Source organism: Salvelinus namaycush, chromosome 31, assembly GCF_016432855.1.
Source record: "Salvelinus namaycush isolate Seneca chromosome 31, SaNama_1.0, whole genome shotgun sequence".
Classification (NCBI taxonomy): Eukaryota; Metazoa; Chordata; class Actinopteri; order Salmoniformes; family Salmonidae; genus Salvelinus; species Salvelinus namaycush.
The window spans coordinates 44,355,354-44,364,681 of NC_052337.1; the positions used below are offsets into that span (position 1 = coordinate 44,355,354).

Genomic DNA, 9,328 nt, shown 5'->3' on the forward strand with positions numbered 1-9,328 from the left:
ATGATTTAAGTGTCTGAGCTTCAAAACAGGTCATGACTGAGCTCTTGCTTTTGAGTGTTTTGGAGAGGTTCAGTACATTTTGCAGGGTGATTGTGACTAGTAGCTCACCTTAGCTCTGTCTATGATTTAAGTGTCTGACTGCTTTAAAACAGGTTTGGGTTTCCTGTAGACAAGCTACCTGAGCTGTTGCTCCTGGCTATTTTCGAGACTTTCATCACTGCAGCGAGAAAAGAAAAGGAAATAAAGAAGAGACTTGATGAGTAAGGAGGATTAATGAAATATATCTCTTGTGATTCCCCCCAGGGAAGTTTGTCTCACAGATATTAGATAAAGTTAGACAAAGACCCTTCTCATGGTCTCAGTGAAGAACCAAAGGAGCCCATAACAACTAGGCATTTATAAGAGAGCTCTATGAGGGGAATGAGCGTGTGCATCATCTAGCGTAGGGTGTGTCCCAAATGGCACCCTATTCCATTTTTTTTAGTGCACCTCTGGGCTCTGGTCAAAAGTAGTGCACTAAATAGGGAATAGGGTGCCATTTGGGACGCGGTAGGAATGTTGTGCTCCAGACTTCACCTCCCCTTTTATGACCTCCTAGGGGTCAACGTGTTCCTAAATCATGTTCCTACACCAAAGAGTTCCGTACAGTTCATGACCAGAGTTATAGTTACTGGGGTCACGTGTGGTGCAGCATTCCCAGTCAGTCAGCATTCTCAGTACGGATCCTCTTAAACACTGAAGGATCTGAAGGGGTTTCGGGTTCCATGATGACTATGCGTTTGTCCATAGAAATCAAATGTGTATGTGTAAAGTGGATGGATAGACTAAAGAAGATGGCACTGAGTGGCGGTGGGTGTAGAGAACTCCTTTCAAAAAACAGTTGTCGAAAAACCTCGGCGCTTGGAACTTGTGGTGCATGGACCAAAATGAAACCATTAGATGTAGTGGAGATAGAATAAACTCCTGAAATGCTTAAAATGTGAGCATGGTCTGTTCTGCTAATGTGAATATGGTATCAGGATTGTGGAGTTTCTAAAGACGCCCACATGAACAATTACAGTTTACTATAGAATACTACAATACTTACTATAGAATTCTATAGTAAACTGTAGTATACTGTATAATACTATACTATACACTGTAGTATCCCTCGATAATGTGTAGTACTTACGATGGAATGTTGTAGTATACTATAGTACTAAATACTACGGTATTATCTGCAAAAAAACACTGTAGTAAATATTACAGTAATGTCCACAAAACAATACAGTCCGCAAAAATACTACACTTTTTTAACTGGTATATACTACAATATTACATTTGCATATACCCTGACCATTCCCCTACCCCATATCCCAATTTGTGCCACCCATAAGTGAGAAACCTACGTGCTAAGTATAGATCAAATATTGTGTTACCTACAGGTTATAGAAAAGAGCAGAAGGTCTGAACTATCCGTTCAGACCCCAGTCCTACCTACCTACAGGTTATGGGAAATGTGCTCTTTCAGTATTTCTCTAGTAGGTTTTCTGAAGGAGAAAGCCTCCACTTCTATGTCAAAGATAATACAACAAAACACTATATTAAATACCACAGTAATGTCCACAAAAACCCGACAGTAAATACTACAGTATACTACAGTAAAGTCAGAAAAAACACTACAGAGAATACTATAGTATTTATACCATAGTATACTATGGTCTTTTTTTATGTTGGAGATGGCGGGTGAAGAAAAAATCCTTTCAGAACATATGCGTGGACTAAGTTTATACAGTGTATATAATAGATATTGAAAAACTGCTGAAATATGTCAAATGTGAGTGTGGTTTATAATGTGCATATGATAGCAGGATTGTGGAGCTGATCTCCCCACCCCCCACCACATGAGCCAGCTGTGGCGATGACTGCTGTGGAGTAATGCTGTGGACTGCTGTGGAATTATGATGACGGATCAATGCCAGATCTCAGGTGTAATTATCCTTCCCTACCCTCTAACCCTGAGCTGAACGACTGCACATCACGGGAGAGGGAGAGGAAAAGGGAAGGAGAGAGGGCGAAGAGAGAAAGGAAAAGAAGAGCGAGGTGGTGTTTGGGAGAGAGAGAGACGACTGGGCGTGTGAGAGAAAGATGAAGAGAGGGGTTAGAAAGAAAGAGAAAGAGAGGTGTTGGAGACAAGACTGAGAGTCATTTTAAATCAGGAGACCTTGTCATGACAGTTTCCAAGTAAAAATAGTCATGTTTAAGCTTCAGAAATAACCCAGTCTCCCTGGGGGCAGAGGAGAAAAAAGCAGAAATTCACAGGGTCTATTTTTAAGAGGAACTGATATGACTGTAGATTGTGTCCCAAATGGCACCCTATTCCCTACATGGCACCCTATGGACACTGGTCAAAAGTAGTGCACTATATAGGTAATAGGGTGTCATTTGGGATGAAACCAGTGACTGAGGTAAAGGCTAGAGCTGCTTCAGGCCTATTATATTTAGGTCCTGTGATCTGCTGAGCTGTTTATATAGAAATGGTCTACCTGCCTCTTAGCCTGTCTAGCTACAGAGTGGTTTTCTATGTTTAGCTGTAACTTCTTGTGGGGCAAATGTTTTTATTTATTTAACTCCCATAACCATTACCTAGCTTTGCCAGAATGGAAAAGTGGCCTAGTTAAATTAAAGATTTGTCTGAAAATCCCTAGAAAGCAACACGACTGGAAATGTAAATCAATCTGAGAACGATATGGTGTGTCATAGAATATTGGCCAATCACACGATAGAACTAAACATACTGTATGGAAGGCGATGTGATATGAGGAAGGATACTCAAATGCAACCCGATATAAGAGACACCGCCCCAGCCCTCCCCCACCACACACACACACACACACACACACACACACACACACACACACACACACACACACACACACACACACACACACACACACACACACACACACACACACACACACACACACACACACACACACACACACACACACACACACACACTCTTGCCCCCAGTAGCAGCTCACTCACAGATGAAATAAACACATGAAGTGCATGCTGTTAAAATGTTCCAGTGTTGATCTCACTGTATTATACCGGACAAGAATTTGGCAGCAAGTCTCAACGTTTAGTAACAACACAGTTTTTTCCCTTTTAAGGAAAAGTTGCAGCAGGAATGTTTGCTAATCCTCTCAAGCTACGGTATATTGCAACACAAAGCAAAACCAAAACCCGTTTAAAGTACACTTGGATAAAGAATGTTGTCTGTGTGTGTATTTGTTGTTTGCCTCGGGCCCAAGACACATCAATCACAACAGAAAGCAATATCTCCCAACCTCCCAAATTCAAACAAATTAATGTCAAAAGGTTATTTCAGTATGTTGGTGTGGTGAGGGCTTAATCACTTTTAAATTAGTTTTTAATGTTGTGGAGAGAAGAGGGGGAATCTTCAGAGGAGATGAGAGAGAGAGAGAGATGGTAGAGAGAGAGAGAGAGAGATGGTATAGAGAGCCCATTAAGCTCTGCTCCCAACACCTGCTCTATCATCTCAGACTGAGAGAGGGAGGAGAAGAGTGGAGGAGGGGAGGAGAGGGAACAGAGGAGGATAACAGACCTGGCTGCAGCTGACCAAACATTTCCCTGACGTACCCTGGATCCTGCAGAGAGACGGTCAGCCGCGTTGGTTAGCCCAGTGACTACACAACAGGAAGCATGGGGCAGGCCCGAGCTAATGAGTAGCTTCAATGGCTCAGTGGGTTAGTAAGAGAATGGTGCAGGGTTGTGGGTTTGATTCCCATACGGGCCAACTGAATATACAGTATGTCACTGTCAATTTTACAGTTCTGTCACTTTGGATATGTGGTTTTGGTCTGCTAAATGACCATATAAAATAGGGCGTTTCAGGATCTCAGCGAGACAGGGTGTGTGTGTGTGGCAGGGAGGTGGGACTCCAATGCACCCCGTGTATTATTTAGGAGGGGCACGTCTGGGCTGGTCTGGACGCCTGGCTGATGATTCATTCTCTGCCTTGGCAGGGGTGCCCCTTTGCCCCTCCAACCAGGCATCTTCCAACTAATCAACACGCCTGGCAAGGGCACCAACACCCTTCGTCCCTCTTCGCCTCCTCAGACACACCCTGGGCTGCCCCCCTCACCCAGGCCTCATCCGAACCACCAAGAACCGACAAGGAGAGATGAACAGCAGCAGTTAAAGCATCAAACGCTGCTGCCACAGAACAACATCTTCTGTACCTGGTGTTGGTGCTGAGCTGACCCTGTGCTGATGATCAAATGGTTCATGAGCTTAGCCTCAGCGCAGTTGTCTAACTCTATGGTCACCTGACCACCTCTGGAGGATCTGAGGCGAAGATACGTGAGCAAATAGGGAGAGAAATAGAGGTGAGGTATAGGAGACACAGGTGATTTGCTTTTACAGTACATACACTGGTAACACTTTCAAATACATGTACAATATATTGCATTACACGAGGCAGTCATAACGGGTTATAAGACTTGGGATAATTATCTTTCACCAGGCTCATAGATTTGATATTTGCATGTCTCTTTTTGGACAGATCAGCAGATCATTTTTTTGGCCACGTTAACTTAGACTGAAAGGCGAATGAAGACTAAAGACCTGAAGATGTATTAAACAGGATTAGACAGGTGCATGATGTTTCACTAAAGCCTGACATGAAGAACTACTGATGAAAGATTTAGAGCATAAGGCTTTTGATCATTTGTGCGTGTTACGATGTCACACGTCTTCCCCTTGGGTTTTATACACTCTGCGGAGCGTGTTAGCAGGTAGCCTAGCGGTTAAGAGCTTTGCCGGTTCGAATCTCCGAGCCGGCAAGGTGGAAAAATCTGCCATTCTGCCCTTGAGCAAGGCAGTTAACCGACAACAACTGCTCCCTCAGTGCAGTGGATGAGGAAGGCAGCCCCCCCGCACCTCTCTGATTCAGAGGGGTTGGGTTAAACGCTGAAGACACGTTTCGGTCGAATGCATTCAGTTGTGCAACTGACTAGGTGTTCCCTTGTGTTCGCTAACTCAGTCGGTGCATCCCAAATGGCACCACATTCCCTTTATAGTGCACTGCATTAGATCAGGGTCCTGTGTACTATAATAGGAAATAGGGTGCCATTTGGGAATGCAGGCTCAGTCTCTCACAAATCAGCTTACCTACTGTACATTGGGATTATGAAATGCCTGTTTATTCTCTTACCAAACATATGCTGCTACTCAGGCAGACAGTGTGGCTCTCAAGAAGAGTGTGTGTGTGTGTGTGTGTCTGTGTGTGTGTGTGTGTGTGTGTGTGTGTGTGTGTGTGTGTGTGTGTGTGTGTGTGTGTGTGTGTGTGTGTGTGTGTGTGGTGGGTGGGGGTTGTTCACTTTTTTTCTTTTTGTATCTGCAACTTCAATAATTCAGGGTGCTGTGAAATCGCTCAAAAGGTAGAACAGGGAATAATGGACTGAGAAACAGTGTATTCGTCAATAGGAAGAGGAGGGAAAGATAGAGAGGGAGAGAGTGATTCAGAGAGAGAGAGCGAGAGATAAAATAGAGGGAGAGGGAGGGAGGTAGAGACACAGAGAGAGATACATCGAAAGAAAGCGAGGGGGAGCAAGACAGACACAGAGAGGGGGAGAGAGAGAGAGAGGATACCCTAAAGACACAGTGTCACATAGTTTCCCCTTCACAGAGCCAAGCCACTGAGCCCTTCAGCCCTAGTACACACAAACACCAATCAAGCTCCCGTGTCTCACTCCCAAACATACCCCAATGACTCGCACGTCATTGTTTTTAGTAGCTTCTCATGTCAAACACTTTTTCTTTCCACAAACCGTTTTTTGCTCCTCAATAAATGGAAAACAGGATCGGACCAGAAAACGCCGAGGAGAGACGACAATCCTATCCGTCCATAGAGGAAGACTGGGGCTGTCTGAAACGGTACCCTATTCCCTATTCAGGGCTATGGGCCTTGGTCAAAAGTAGTGCACCATAAAGTAAATATGGTGCCATTTAAGATGCAACCATAGCTAGCTTCCCCAATTCTCGTGTTTAAAAGTTTAAAATCTTACATAAAAAGCTACAAGAATAGCAGTTATATTAAGAGAAGAATGTTGAGGGATGGACCTTATTATTTGTCATTTTCCTTTCCCAAAAAATGCTGTGTACAGCACAACTGAGGATAATCTAAACTCATTATCTTTCTGAATGGACTGGAGCACATTTGATAATTCGCTTTGTGTGTGAATACGGTGAGAGAAAGGGCTGAGGGAGGACAATAGAAATGCAAACGTTGCAACTACGAGAGGAGACTGAGAGACAGTCGTTTGCCTTTTTTGGAGCCCAGAGTACTTATTTGAGCTTTCATGGAATTGTGAATTTATCTTTATCTTTTTAGAAATGTTTAATGCAACATTTGAAGGTGTCTTTGAGACTTGACCAATGATTCTGTTAGGATTGTTGTTCTTGGTGCCTCCATTCCAATTTGTAAATGGAGACCCATCATTTTTCATTTACCAAGGAAATACACTCCTAAAAAGACACATTCTAGTTTACCCAGGAGAATAAATATAATGTATTAGTACTTTTTAAATAAGACAATTAGAGAGGCTTAGAGGGTACATTTGTGATTTTCGTGTCTCTCTCCAATGTCCTGTAGACCTGACCTGGTCAGACAACCATACACTCTCTCTCTTCCTATCTCAGTGGAGAAGGTTAAGGAAACCCTATCCTGCATCTGAAATGGCACCCTATTTCATAAAACGGGTCGTTCCACCAATTCGGTGCCTTTTGAGAAGTGTAACTTGGTAAAAAACAAATTTCTGTCATAAAGAGCCCTTGTTCAAATTCATAAAAACCCATTTTACCATCTCAAGAGGTTAAATGACAAAAAATACTATACTAAGCGCCTATTAAGTGCAAAATAAAGTAACAGAGTTGACCGTCACATGATTTCATCTTAAATCAGCCAAAAATCCCCTCATGACACGGGGAATAGAAGCTTGTTGTGTGCAACAAGGCGTGGCAATTAAATAAAAAATTGCTAAAACATTTCTAGCCTGTCTATCTATTATTATTTATTTAACCTTTATTTAACTAGGCAAGTCAGTTAAGAACAAATGCTTTACAATGACGGCCTACCCCGGCCAAACCCTAACCCGGACGATGCTGGGCCAGTTATGCGCCGCCGTATGGGATTCCCAATCACGGCCGGTTGTAATACAGCCTGGAATCAATCCAGGGTCTGTAGTGACGCCTCTAGCACTGAGATGCAGTGCCTTAGACCGCTGCGCCACGCGGGAGCCCCGATGTCAAGTCCCGTGTTTTTGGGGACCTGCGTGGTTCTGGTACTGGTTCCGACCAACATTTTGGCTTATAAATCTATGAGGACAACATAGATCTAAATGGCTTGCATTAAGTGGTAGCCCTGAATCTCATGGACACAGGAGTATGTATAGTCTGCCTGTGTGAAGCAGGATGTGAAATCTGACAGCACTCAAAGCTGGGATGTCTATCCTACCATTTCATTGGCTTCTCTGACTGTCCATCAACTCTTGGCTGAACCCTACATCAAAGCCACTAAGAACGCACATGCCTGGAATTGTTAACGTGGCAGGAGAGGGTAATTTTGTCACTGTAGCACATTCAGGGATCGATTTACTACCAGTAATCTAAAAATACTTTCCGTTAGTCATAGACAGAGATGAAAGGTGAGTTCATAACGAGTTCAGGAAGCCAAGCCAGAGCTCTGTGAGACATTCACAATCACAGCGATGCTGATCAAGATAGACCTTTAGAAACTATGCAAATTTTCTCTAACACTAAATATACAAATATGTATTTTACAGTTATAAGAAAGGTGAAATCTTATAGGTAGTCGTTTATTTAGTCATTTCAAGCCTTATTCATGGTTTTGCTGAATAGGAAACACATCATATAGAGAAATGTCGTATTTTCATCATATTTGTACTGTGTATTGCGCTTGTGTCCTCAAAAGTAACTACACCTCAGCAATTTATAACTATTTTTTACTAGAAAGGTGAGATTTGAACCTCTCTTGGAGTATGCAGAATTACTAGTTATTGTTTATGGTCCTCTCATGATAGATAATTACTTTTGGGGATTACGTAGATTACATTTAGTTACATTTAAGAGGTTTTTAACATGGTTGACGTGTTATGCTCGACCCAAATAGTTTCCCACCACAAAACAACAGAAAATGGCCAAAAACAGTAGAACCAGCGCACCTGCTTTTACACTCTGATTTGACTATTAGATGTTCAATGTTTCTTTGGCAAAAATATTTTAAAAGGAATAGATTCACCATATAATTTTTTTTTTTAAATGTTCAGTTCTCGCAACAGGGTTCACCTTAAAATGAGGGACAGACATAAATGAATCACTTAAAGTCACAAACTTTTTAAATATACATATACACTATACATTCTTCAAATGTATGATCTTATCACAACACTGGCAGACCATGGTGGGACAACTCCCTGACCCAAATGGCTGACCTTTATCCCCTCATAAGATGGTTCAAGTCCACTCTAGTATTCTTATTCCTAATTCGTTGGAAGGTTACTACTTTTTTTTTTTTTAAATTATTTTTTTTTTTTGCCCCTTTTCTCCCCAATTTTCGTGGTATCCAATCGCTAGTAATTACTATCTTGTCTCATCGCTACAACTCCCGTACGGGCTCGGGAGAGACGAAGGTCGAAAGCCATGCGTCCTCCGAAGCACAACCCAACCAAGCCGCACTGCTTCTTTAACACAGCACGCCTCCAACCCGGAAGCCAGCCACACCAATGTGTCGGAGGAAACACCGTGCACCTGGCCCCCCTTGGCTAGCGCGCACTGCGCCCGGCCCGCCACAGGAGTCGCTGGAGCGCGATGAGACAAGGATATCCCTACCGGCCAAACCCTCCCTAACCCGGACGACGCTAGCCCAATTGTGCGTCGCCCCACGGACCTCCCGGTCGCGGCCGGCTGCGACAGAGCCTGGGCGCGAACCCAGAGACTCTGGTGGCGCAGTTAGCACTGCGATGCAGTGCCCTAGACCACTGCGCCACCCGGGAGGCCCTGTGAAGGTTACTACTTTTGGCCAGGCCTTGTGCTTGATTTCCCAGCCCTGGGTGGTCCAGTCAGAGGCATCAGGAGGAGATATCCCCACATCCCTGTTCAGTATTCAGTGTTCATCACTGTCTGTCAGATATTGACTGAGTCCCAAATCGCACCCTATTTCTTATGTAGGGCCCTTAGGGTTCTGGTCAAAAGTAGTGTGTATAGGTTGCCATTCGGCATACCGACATTGAAGCTGCCCAGA

At 43.5% G+C, this 9,328-nt stretch overlaps 1 non-coding gene across 1 annotated transcript; it reads left to right on the forward strand.

Annotated features, from left to right (window-relative positions):
* The first annotated feature begins 1,494 nt into the window (after nt 1-1,494).
* Nucleotides 1,495-1,547, forward strand: LOC120026592. Its single transcript, XR_005473164.1, has one exon. It is a non-coding gene; the product is annotated as a U7 small nuclear RNA (small nuclear RNA).
* Nucleotides 1,548-9,328: the final 7,781 nt, after the last annotated feature.